General features: G+C 33.9%; 1 pseudogene; it reads left to right on the top strand.

The window, feature by feature from the left end:
- Positions 1–11,311, top strand: part of LOC145722092 (cytochrome b-like) — a 43,824-nt pseudogene extending 32,513 nt beyond the window's left edge.
- Positions 11,312–13,206: the final 1,895 nt, after the last annotated feature.

Raw genomic sequence — 13,206 nt, 5'->3', positions numbered from 1 at the left:
CATGATAATGAACAATAATAATGACAGTATATCCCTGTATTGTTCTTAACTTTAATGATAATTTTTTATTGTTTTGTCATGGTGTACTTATGTTAATTATATTATGTTGATTATGTCATGCTATATTATATAATGTACATGACTATATTTAATATAATTACATTAAATGTATTATATTCATATTATTGTACTATATTAATATACACATGAATTACATATATTTCCGTATTTTCAATTTACAGTTAATATAAATGTAAGTTATCCAACTATTTATATTAATAAGGTTTTAATTGAAATGAAAATTACATCTGGTCAAAGACTGTTTATATCTAAAGAGAATATCATGTTTTTAATCTTTGACCTACTCACATGGGTGAAATATATCAATACATTTCTGAAGTTGGAAACAAGATTCCAGGGATGCAATGTTTGTGTGTGTTGTGCCCTTCTCTTAAGGACTGTAAAATTTGATTTGGTAACCCAAAATGGGAGTGGGGAGTAGACAGTGTGTGCTGATGAAGTTAGAGATATAGGATAAGGCTAAATCAAATAATAACTTGATTTTAGGAATTTAAAATCAATTCACAAGGAATATATATTCTATTTTAAGTGCATACCATTTTACCTTTTCTCTTCTCTGACACATTATCCTCTCTCTTTCTCAGCTGATGGAGTTGCTTATTTGACTGAGAAATAAGCAATCAGAAGAGAATTTCTTGAATGATCCCATTCTAAATCTAAAACCCCTCTACATCTGTATTCTGCTTTCCCTCATCTAAAAATTAATGAAAAGTCTCTGCTACCATCTAAGGCAACAAAGGTACTCAAGACACTTTTTTTTTTTTTTTAACCTGTTTCCTCAGGGAATTTGCCATTACAATTAACCTCTATATTTTACATCATTTTTTATTATTGTTGTTTTTTTACTTTCTACTTGAAAATTCCCATCAGGCCACAAGCGTTGAAATTTCTTCCATCTGAAACTGTAACAGCATCAGCAGCAACAACAACAAAAACAAAGCAAACAGAGTTGTGAAACTGCTTCTCTCCAATTCTACTTTTCTTTCTCCCTTTAAAGTAAAACTCCTCTAAAAGTTGCTTATATTTACTGTCTGCAATTCCTGATGTCCCAGTCTCCTAAACCCATCCAACTATTTTTTTTACATTTTTACATTACTCAAAATAAACCACTCTTTCAATCATCATTCCCTTGATACTGCCAGATTCGAAGATTAATTCTCAATTATCATTTCCTGAAATTTCAGCAGCACTTAAAACAATTTATTCCTTTTTATTTCTTGAACAATTTTCTTCACTTGACTTCCAAGAAACCACATTTTTCTGCCAGCCTCACTGTTTGCTCCTTTTCTCCCTTTTCCTCTCTTTTGACCTCTAAATATTGTAGTGCTACAGAACTCAGTCCTTAGGTGTCTTCTCTAATCATGCTCAGTCTCTTCTCTTGAGACTTTAACCACCACCCATTAGCCAGTGCTCAGATTTGCCACTGATGTTTCGTATTCCTAAGTCCAAATGCCACCTTGGCATGTCCACTTGGAGATCTAGTATGTACTGTAAACACAATATGCCCCAAATCCAACTCTTGATTTCCATCGCCATGCCCCAAGCAAACAAGCTCCTTAGTTTATCCATTTTTAGGGAAAGACAATACTATTCATTTAATTGCTCAGGTCTAAAACCTAAAGGTCATTTTTTTTTTTAATTTTCTCTCATTTTTCCCACTCCTTAGCCAGTTCTGTTGTTACCACTTATACTTAAAACATACTTAAACTAATTTCTCACTACCCATACCATTACCATCCTAGTCAAAGCCACCTCTTTTCTCTCTCAGAACACTGCCATAACCTCTGAAGTGGACGCTTTGTTCTTGGTTTTTTTTTTTTTTTTTTTCCTTGAGTATAGTTGACACACAATGTTATATTAATCTCAGGTGCACAACATAGTTTTAACTCTTGATAGGTACATATAGTTTGCTGTCCACACAGTACTCATGTTTTAAATTGTGTATTAGTTTATTTACTCCCCTGTTCCTCCCAGTGGCTTTTAATCACACTTAGAATAAAATTAAAGTCTGTTAAACTTGAACATGCATTACATATACTGATTCTTGAATATCCTTGAAAACTTTCCTTTCCTCACCTTATTCATCCTTGATCAAGCTGCTAAAGCTATAATGACCTTCTAGATAGGCCTTAAATACTCAACATTCTCTCACCTGCAGGGCCTTTCTATTCACTCTTCTTAAGCATATAGCACTCTTCCGCACATTGTTACATGATATTCTTTTCCTTCATTTAAATATTTTATTAAATAGCTACAAAGGGATCTTTCTTGACACTATACGAAGTTGCTTTTCACTACTTTTTTTTTAATTCTCCATTCTCAATTCATATATATATATGGAATCTCTATAGGGGCACCTATAGAATTTTCAGCATGATAGAATACTAAGTACAAAGAGCAAACAACTAAATGTCAAGAATAACTTGATTTCAACCCTAGAGATGCTGTGTGACTTAGTCATTTAGTCTCTCTGGATCTCAATTTCCATATCTATACTTGGTCTTTGCAGTATTTCTGAAATCAAATAAAATAATCTATGTGGTTTACCTGAGAAGTACTTAAGTACCACGTATAAAGGAAAATGTTTTACATAAAATCCAGTAAACACCTTTATGAAAATTAGATTCTATTACACTTACCAAAAAGTGTACGCAAATACATAATTGGGAATGAGTTGTTGACCAAAAATGATCTACTTAACTGTTTTCAGAAAGTGTTCAATTTTTGTTAGAAAAATTCCACATTTTCAGTCACCTAAAAAATTGGAAACTTGACTTAGAACATTTAAAGCTTTATTTGTCTGCACAGTGCTCAGCAAGAAAACACTGGTCATTCCCCTTTAAAGATCTCATTTATTACTTGTCAAATGGGACAAAATTCAATACACAACTGTTTTTCCACTGGGGTAGTTTCTTGGCTGAGGTGAGTATGTCAGGCAGAGTTGGACAGTTAAAGAATTAAAATGTCCTAAGTAGCACAGCAGGAAAAATCTGATACGTGGCTCCTAGAGAATTTAAACAGCATAAAACCAATGGGTATTTTTTTTATATATATGTTTATTTGTCTCACAGTTGGGGTGGTAGTGTAGGTATGAAGAGCAATGGTGGAGGAGGGAAAAAATTGGCAAATTCTCCCCTGAAGTTAAAGATCACTTAAGAAATGGAAAGTTCAGGAAGCTGTGTGCCTTATACTAGCTGCTTAAATGCTAAGTTGGTTGGAAGAGGGACAGAGTTTTAGTAGTGAGTAGATGCACAAACATTTCAGCAATAGGCTATCTGAAAGACCTCAAGAACCAGCTGTATCAGTAAGGAGTTGAAGGAGAATTCCACTTCAATTGTTTCAGTTTTCTTTCTTTTTCTTTCCTTTTTTTTTTTTAATGAAATGACAAGCAGCAAAACACTAAGAGACCTAATGGAAAGATAAATAAGCATCTTCTTCCTGTAATCTGCAAAATCCTGACTGAACAAGGGTTTTTTTGTTTTTTGTTTTTTATTTTTTTTGCCAGCTAAGCAGTTAGAGGCAGTTCCAGTATTATGTTGAATTTTAGTCTCAAAAGTGTTTGAGAAAGTGTTACACAGAATCTGACATCTGTACCAACTGATAGGAAATTCCCAATTAATTTCCTTTTTATTCAATAATATTACTAAAACAATAGCCTGAATGATTAAGGATAAGATTAAGGTGACATCTTAATTATTTACCACATGTTTGGGGAATAGGAGAAAATAAAATAATAAATGAATCCAGATCACTGATTTTTCTTTGCAAGAGGACATAAGGTAAAATTTTGTTTCTTACTATAACTTTAAAGTAACACTTTATGGGTTATCATGACACTTCTAAAATGAGAATGCTAAAGAATATTCTTGGCATGGAAATAATAAATTTGACTACCTCTCCTTGTACAAAATCTAGAATCATCCTTCATTCTTTGACAAGTTCTTGGCAATTTCAATAACCACTTGGAAAATCTTTCCAATTCCTTGATCAATTAGTTCCATTCCTCCTCATTTCCAAAAATCTCCTGTGTGTAAACTCAAGTCATCCATTTACATGATCATATCTTAGATCTTGTTATGGAACCAATGGTTAGCCCCACTCAATAATCTCTGCTTCAGACATCCTTCTAATTACTATCTCTGATCATATATTTCTGTTCCTCAAATTCACTTCCTCGTCCATACCATCTAATACCCTGACTCCAACAATAATTCATACCACCATGATCTCCTGCCTATTGACCCTACCATTTTTCAATCTCAATTATCTCTCCTCACTTATTATTTTTACTTACCCTAGATAACATAGCTTATACATATTAGTATATTGATTTTCCTAGTGTAGAAATTAAAGCTCAGAGGGGATAAATATTGTGTCCAAGCAGTTATAGGATTCAAAATGAGATTTTCTAACTGAAATCTTGACTCTTTCCTTTTAACACAGTTCAAGAAGGATAAACAGTAACTAGATCACTGATTTTCAAACCTGGATGCACATAAGAATTATCTAGGGATATCTAAATATACCCTGATCTAATGTCCTTGTCCTGTTCCTCCTCATGCCCACCTCTCTCCTGATGCCCACTTTCAGAATTTTTTTCTTGAAGTTTTTAATTTTGTTGTTTTCAGACCTCCTTCTTGGAAAATCTGATAAAATTTATAAACTTCCTCAACAGACAAATGCTTATGGACATAATGCAACTTCAAAGGACTTTTGAGCCATCTGAAATATAGACAATGAACAAAAAGTTAAGAACTCACAAATTATTCCCAGGGATAAATCAGGTCTTGTGAGCGTCTGAGTATTACACAACATTAGGAGCTAATCTAAAGAAAAATAATTGAAATATAAACATAATTAGTAACAATACCTCGAAAAAGGCCAGTATGAGAGGAAGCATAAGTTTCACTAGCTTCATGGTTATTCCATTTCTGACTATACCAAGCTGCCTTCCAAAGCAACTACTTTGTAAACTATCCCCCCACCAAAAAAATAATATTCAGTGATCTGGATAACTTACTGAATATAAGTCATTTAGTCTGAAGGAACTACTCAGAAGTTTCTTGCAGGTAAAATTTAGGGAAAATTTCTAAGTGCCTATCCTCATTGTACTTTGATGACTCAATATCATATTTCTTTATGCATTAATGATGTTTTAATTTGACTTTTAAGTAGTTCCAAGGAAAGGTAAATATTTAATTGATAAACCCAAATAGTATTGAAAGTAACATGACTAAGTATATTCCTAAATGGAAAACTATTTTTTAGTGTTTTTCTTTCATGATTTAGAAATTATTGCACATAAAATGCTACCATCCCTGGCTCCAGTGATCATGAGTTCAACATCATTTGCTAAATCCTATCCATGACATAGCTAATAATGTAGTTAAATATTTTGTACCTACCTCTTACAATTTATTTCTCATACTACTGTCCTAGCTCAGGCACTTGCCTGGAAATAATAACCTTATTGCTGATATTCCTCCAGTGTCTTCTCCCAGTATTTCATTTTTCATCATCTAAATTATTTATTCAAAAGCTACTCAATTCATTCAGAGGCACAGCTTTGATCTTAACATTACTTATTTAACAACTCCTTATGGTATTATTAAAATACTTAACTATAATATGTATTAAATGTTTACCATGAGTTTGGCACCTGTCATGCAGTTTTTTTCATTTATTCATAATGTCAAAATCATTAAGTAGATATTTTTATTACCCTTATTTTACAGATGAGAAAACTGAGTCCTAGAAGCAGCCTGACTACAAACTCTGTGGCAGCACTAAGTACAAGAGTCAGTTCTGTCTTAATTTCAAAACTGTGTGCTTAACTATAAGATATTGAAAACTGATTATTGAATATTTGCCCTCATTTTACTTTCCCAAACTTATTTCCCATAGTACAACATTATAGTGCTTCCAGGGATGCTTCCAGGGATGAACTACTTCATGTTCATCATCCTTATCTTACCCTTTTCCATCTTTAGGACTTTGTCTACCATTGTCCTGGACTTCTTACTAATCATTCTCCTCATATTCAACCCTACATATTCTTAAGAACCCACCACAAATTCCAAGAGCTCTAGAAGCCATTTTCTATTTCACTTCTGAAATACCTTCTTCCTCTGAACTGCCTTGTCCTTTTTATCTATTCTGTGTACACGATCTATATAGATCAGTATTTTATCTTATACTTTATTTTTGTCTTTGATGGTATGTTCAGTTCACTTGTCTATATCCTATGTGAGCTCCTAGAGGACAGATTGTTCATCTGATTTATCTCTATGTGCCTCAAAGCACATAGTATCTTCTCCCTGGTAGACGTTTAATAAATATTGTTGAAAGAATGGATGCAGCATAGACAAATGTTTCTTTTACTCAGTAAATCTCGCTGTATTAACTTCTACAGGCCTAGATCCAAGATGTGTTCAATATCTTTCATGGGCTCTTATATCCAAGTGCTATAATCATCTAACTGTAGAAGAGATCATTCATTATTCATAGTTCCATAGAACAACAGCCATTATTTCCTGTATTTTACAAGTATTCCAGGGTTTATTCTACACTTAGCACTGACTGAAGGACAATACCAGAAAGCCTATGCAATATAGCTAACATTACTGTGGTTTTGAAATCACTTTGAGGTTATAATCCAGCATTACAGGGAACCTGGGGGACCTTGAAAATTTCAAGAACTGAGTTTAGGTTCTAATTGGGTTAGACGAAAGCAATACCATAAAAATATAATAAAATGATAATGTGCAATGTATTAGTGATAATAGAAGTGACTTCCTATATTCTTTGTTTAACATGGACTAACAACAGGTGTATTATGGTAGGGCTTTTCTCTTGACTTCTGGCATTTGAACTTATGTATATAACCGGAAATGGGAAGTAACAATCCTCTTCTAACAAAGTATCACTCAGTCTCCGGTGGGTTCTAAATCATCTAGACGTTTGGAAAGTTAGCAACATGTTAGCAACATCGTTCATTAGTTCTGGAGCTATGGACTTTCCAAGGTTTCTATTTGTTATCCTTAATTTCTTACCTAAGAGTGGATTTGTGACTTTGCCTTGCTTAAACCAAAACTTTAGGTGAGCATTTCAAAGTTTTTGGTATGTTTAGATCTTGAAATAATTGTAACCTCTAAAAAGTGCTCCCAAAACACAGGAAAAAGTGTTTTTAAACCAATATTCTAGCCAGGTCTTTGAGTCAATCCAAACAGTGAGCTCCTTTTGAGATTCTAAATGTATTCAAATCTAATCTGCATTCTGAGTTCACCTACTGAAATAGAATATTCTTTTGTTTGTCATTTGTATCTTATCATAGGGATATTATCATTTGTAATATTTTTCAAAATTACAGTTAGTCACAAAGTAATATTACATGCTATATGCAATGTTAAATATTCTTATAATGATGGATGTTATAGCAACAAATAGAACAGAAATTGGTTAATATTAATGATTTCAGGCTTTGATTATAAAAATAGAATCCCATTCTACATATTATCAATTCAAAATGTCCTGTTGTATTATATAAGTGATTACTTTTTCTTGGAAACTGTAATTCATGAGTTAAAACTAAAACATAATAAGACCATAGCTAAATCCTTAAGCTAAAATTTTAAATGCCTCATTTATATTGTTAAATATTATTTTTATATTAAAGATTCGTTCTAGCTATCTGACATATTTAAATTGAGATAAATATTAAGTATTTACAACTTTTAAGAATAAGTTAAGGAAATATTTTTTTCTCATTTTAGGTACTTTGACTAGTGAAAAGTGTTACAATGACCAAATAATAATTTTATTAAAAATCAGATACAATGCCAACACTAGTATATAACCTCCAACCACTAAAGAAAGAACTATTTTGTAAGAATATAAGAATCTCATCACTGCACTACTATCATCTGACATGCATATCTTGTCTTATTTGTAAAGTGCCTGCCTATACAGAAAGGTGACATGACAATAATAGCTAGCACTTAATAATTCTAAGTGTTATGAACTGTTTTAATGTTTCTCCTATGTTATTTCCTATGTTAATTATCCTATGCCCTGGCCTTGCCTTGCCTGTGAAAATAACCCTCTCTTAATCAACTCTATTAAATGGCTTTTGATCAAAAATATCTTCACTGGGTTCTTAATTTCCAAAAATATTACTCCAATGACCATTCCACAGATTACCATGCCTTAATATCTGAAATTAACAGTCCTTGCTGTGACTATTCTAGTTTTTATTCTGGCAACTGAACTCAACCTTACATCACAAAAATCTAAAATTTGATCACCCTTCAAACCTATTCAAATTCTCAAATGGTATTTTCCAACCATTATACACCACATTCCACTACTTATGAATTTATCAGCAAGTCAAAAATGAGTACCACTATTACTAGACTTAATCTGATTAGAACCAAGATTCACCTATTTCCAGATAAAAACTTCCACACTAATCTGATCAAAAATATCTGATTAAACTACATTTCTTCTTATCACATTAATCTTAAACTTATCTTAAGCTTACACAAGTAACCTCCATAATAACCAGAAAACTGATGAGTAAAGATCAGCCAAGTCTTGGGCGCCTGGGTGGCTCAGTCGTTAAGCATCTGCCTTTGGCTCAGTTCATGATCCCAGGGTCCTGGGATCGAGCTCCGCATTGGGCTCCCTGCTCTGCGGGAAGCCTGCTTCTCCCTCTCAAACTCCCCCTGCTTGTGTTCACCCTCTCACTGTGTCTCTGTCAAATAAATTAATAAAATCTTAAAAAAAAAAAAAAAAGGATCAGTCAAGTCCTACATATATACAACAAAGCAATCCCTACAGATTCCCCACTAAAAAATCCAGGATCTCCAGGATCAGAAATTATTTATGTCCCAATCCATTAAATTTTTTAAAGATTTTATTTATTTATTTGAGAGAGAGAGAGAGCACAAGCAGGGGGGAGGAGCAGAGGGAGTGGGAGAGGCAGGCTCCCCGCTCAGCAGGGAACCCAATGTGGGACTCCATCCCAGGACCCTGGGATCATGACCTAAGCCAAAGGCAGATTCTTAATTAACCAACTGAGCCACCCAGGTGCCCACCAATCCATTAAATTTAAACATAATTTCCACTTCACCATTTTTCAAGATATGTAAAACCACTATAACCTCTATCACCAATTCTGGAAAAAAAATCCCCAAGATGGTCATATTAGAGGGTCAATTTTCAGGATAATGCTTACTAAGCCATAGCCCTTATATAACCAAAAATGACCAATATCTGCTCCCCCAAAATAAATCTTTAGAAACATTAAATATAAAAAAGATCCACCAAAATTTATTACAATTCCACAACCAATTCCACCACTCACAATCAACTCTAGTCCACCATAAATAGCTGGAGTTTTCAAAGAAAAACCTGTAAAGTAATTACAAAACTAGTACTTCAAACAAATACAATACATGTCATCGTTATTCTCACATGAAATTTAACCATGACCAATGACATGAAAAATGACCATTGTATTTCAGCTATAAAAATCTTAATTATATCTGAAAATTCCAGTCACTAATCAAGATTATCAACAACTCATTCATTGACCTACCAGCTCCATCAAATATCTCTCAGCATGATAAAACTTTGGACCCCTTTTAGGAATCTGTTTAGTCTTATAAATTTTAATGGGATTATTTCTAGCTACGTAGTATACATCAAAAATAACAACTGCCCTTTCTTCAGTAAACCATACCTGCCAACACACAAATTATGGATGATATCCAATATACACACCAATAGAGCCTCCATATTTTTCTTTTTTTTTTTAAAGATTTTATTTATTTATTTGAGAGAGAGAATGAGATAGAGAGAGCATGAGAGGGGGGAGGGTCAGAGGGAGAAGCAGACTCCCCGCCGAGCAGGGAGCCCGATGTGGGACTCGATCCCGGAACTCCAGGATCATGACCTGAGCCGAAGGCAGTCGCTTAACCAACTGAGCCACCCAGGCGCCCGAGCCTCCATATTTTTCATCTGCCTATTCACTCACGTGGGATGAGGCCTATACTGCAGATATTACATCTTCTTAGAAAGATGAAATACTGGAATTATTCTACTACTCATAGTAATAGCCACAGCAGTTACAGATTATGTCCCACCATGAGGCCAAATATCCTTTGGAGAAGCAATAGTCATCACAAACCTACTCTCAGCTATCCCTACATTGGCACTAGTCTAGTAAAGGAATCCAAGGAGGATTCTCAGTTGACAAAGCTAGCACTGTGTGATGCTTCACTTTCACTTTATCCTCCACTAATCATCTCAGCCAAAGTAGTCATGCAACTATTATTTCTCCAAGAGACAGGATCTAACAAACCATCAGGAATTTTATCCAACAAAGACAAAATTCCATTCCACCATTATTACACAGACATCCCAGGAATCTTACTCCGAATTTTAGTGTTATCCAATTTAGTATTATTTTCACCTGATCTCCTGGGAGATCTAAACAACTATACTCCAGCCAATCTTCTAAATACTCCCCCACACATCAAGCTAGAATGATATTTCTTATTCACTTACTCAATTCTATGCTCCATGCCTAATAAATTAAACAGCATGTTAGTGAATTTTCTTAACTGTTATCCTGGCAATCATTCCTATACTTCATATATCCAAACAACAAAACATAATATTCCAGCCTCTCAGTCAATGTCCTATTCTGATTACTTGCAGCAGATCTATTGACACTAACATGAATTGAAGGACAACCAGTTGAGCACCCATTCATCATGATTAGCCGACTAGTATCAGTATCATATTTTCTCTTTATTCTCATACTTATACCAATCACAAGCATATTGAAAAATCTTTCTAAAATAAAGAGTCCTTGTAGTATATTTATTACTCTGTATAAATCAGAGAAGAATAATATTTCTCCCTAAGACTCAAGGAAGAAACTCCAGCTCCACCATCAGCAGCCAAGGCTAAAATTCTACTTAAGCTACTCCCTGGAGGGGCACCTGAGAGGCTTAGTCATTAAGCATTTACCTTCGGCTCGGGTCATGATCCCAGTGTCCTGGGATCGAGCCTGCTTCTCCCTCTCACACTCCCCCTGCTTATGTTCCTTCGTTCACTGTCTCTCTCTCCATCAAATAAATAAAATCTTAAAAACTAACTAACTAACTAAATAAATAAATAAACTACTCCCTGGAAACTTGTGCATGAAAAGTGAAGCATTATCATGTACTATATCAGTATTAAAAATAAATCATAAGTCATTCCATAACTATGTAATTTGTGCATTCAGTGATTCCATGTGTTAGTACATATATTCTACCATACATAATACACACTATGTATAATCACACATTAACAATTTACCCCATGCATATAAGTGTGTACATTAAAGTACTGATATTGCATAATACATACAATGGTATATAATGCATACAATTATAAACCCCATGAATATCTGCAGCACAATTAACATGATTAAAATTACATAGCACATAATATTATGGGTTGGATATACCTCATTAAGTCAAATCATTACTAGACAACACACCTATCATAACCTATTACTGTGCTTAATCATGAAGCTTCAAGGAACCAGCAACCTTTCCACAAATGCATCCCTCTTCTCTCTCTGGGCCCATAACATTTGGGAGTGTCTAGAAATTATATTTGTCATCTCATTCTTACTTCAGGACCATCTCACCTAAAATTGCCCACTCTTTTCCCTTTAAATAAGATTTCTCAGTGTACTAATGACTAGTTGGCCCATGCACACACATAACTGTACCATGCATTTGCATTTGGTAATTTTTTTTTTAATTTTGGGAATGCTATGTCTCAGCTATAGCTGTCAAAGGCCTTAACATAGTCAAGCAAACTGTAGCTGAGCTTAAACTGAGTATTATTTACCAACATTATAATCCATAAGGTGTAATTCAGTCTACGGTTACCAGACATAGAAGCATCTGTATATACACACACATGCATGCTTACCAAATAAACAATTAGCTTATTAGCAAACTCTTTACCCTGCATAAACCTTATATTATATATTTATATTAGCTATCTTGCCAAACCATAAAAACAAGATTATACAACATATAAAGCTCATCTTTCATCTCACATATGAGATTTTAATTGTAGCTTAAATATTCACACTCCTGACTCTACAAATTAAAACCCTATTCAAATGATTTTAAACCCTTCCTATTGATACCAACATGCTACCTTAATCCATAAAAAGCCACAGACATTCTCCTAGATTGGATTTTTTAAAATCAAAATCAGAGTGCATTAAATTAAGTAATAAGTAAGTATATTCAAAATTGTTGACCCTAACAGAGAAAAATATTCAACAAGCAAGTTTATATATACTTGCTGCTTAAAAGTATAAATCCCAATGGACCGGGATCCTCATCACCTTCCCCACTTTGCCAGTCTCTTATGCTTGCTTTCTCTACTTGAGCCACTAAGCCTTCTTTCAATTAATACTACTTCCTCTTGCCTTCCACGGCACCTTTGCAAATGCTACCTCTGTTTAGAATATGATCCGCTCTAGCTTCCTCCATGCTTTTCATTTAGTTAACACATGTTTCTCTGTTAGTTCATATCTTGACCAGCCAAGTTTCTTCCTCTAAATTCACCTCAGGCAACTCTGCTTAAAGCTATTATGGGATTATGTAACTCTCCCTCAAAGCATGTATATGAGGCTATACTGAGTTAATAGTGATTTTTTTTAGTTCATGTTCTTTCTCACTAGAGTCCAAATGTCATAAAAAAAAAAAAAAAGAACTGTGTTAATTTTAGGATTGCCATAGTGTCCCATGGGCTTAAGGACAAGGCTTGTGCCTGGTACAGTGTAGATGTCCACAGTTTTTATTGTAGGACAAAATAATCCATGTACACAAAATAAAAACAAAGCTTGCTGCTCTTTCTATATTTTTAAGTTCTGTCCACAACTCACTGCTGGTTTTTTGACCTACCCTCTACATAGGTCAATTCATGAAACAGATGATTAATTTCCAAAATACTCAATATATTAGTAGCTGATAGACATGAATGTTTAATTGCTATTAACTGTACCTTAATTTTCACACACTCAAAAATGTACAGATTTTTTAA

The sequence above is a fragment of the Leptonychotes weddellii genome, chromosome 6 (assembly GCF_054177405.1).
Source record: "Leptonychotes weddellii isolate Sample4059 chromosome 6, ASM5417740v2, whole genome shotgun sequence".
Taxonomy (NCBI): Eukaryota; Metazoa; Chordata; class Mammalia; order Carnivora; family Phocidae; genus Leptonychotes; species Leptonychotes weddellii.
Note: the sequence above shows the minus strand (reverse complement) of the source record. Positions and strands in the feature narration are given on the sequence as shown.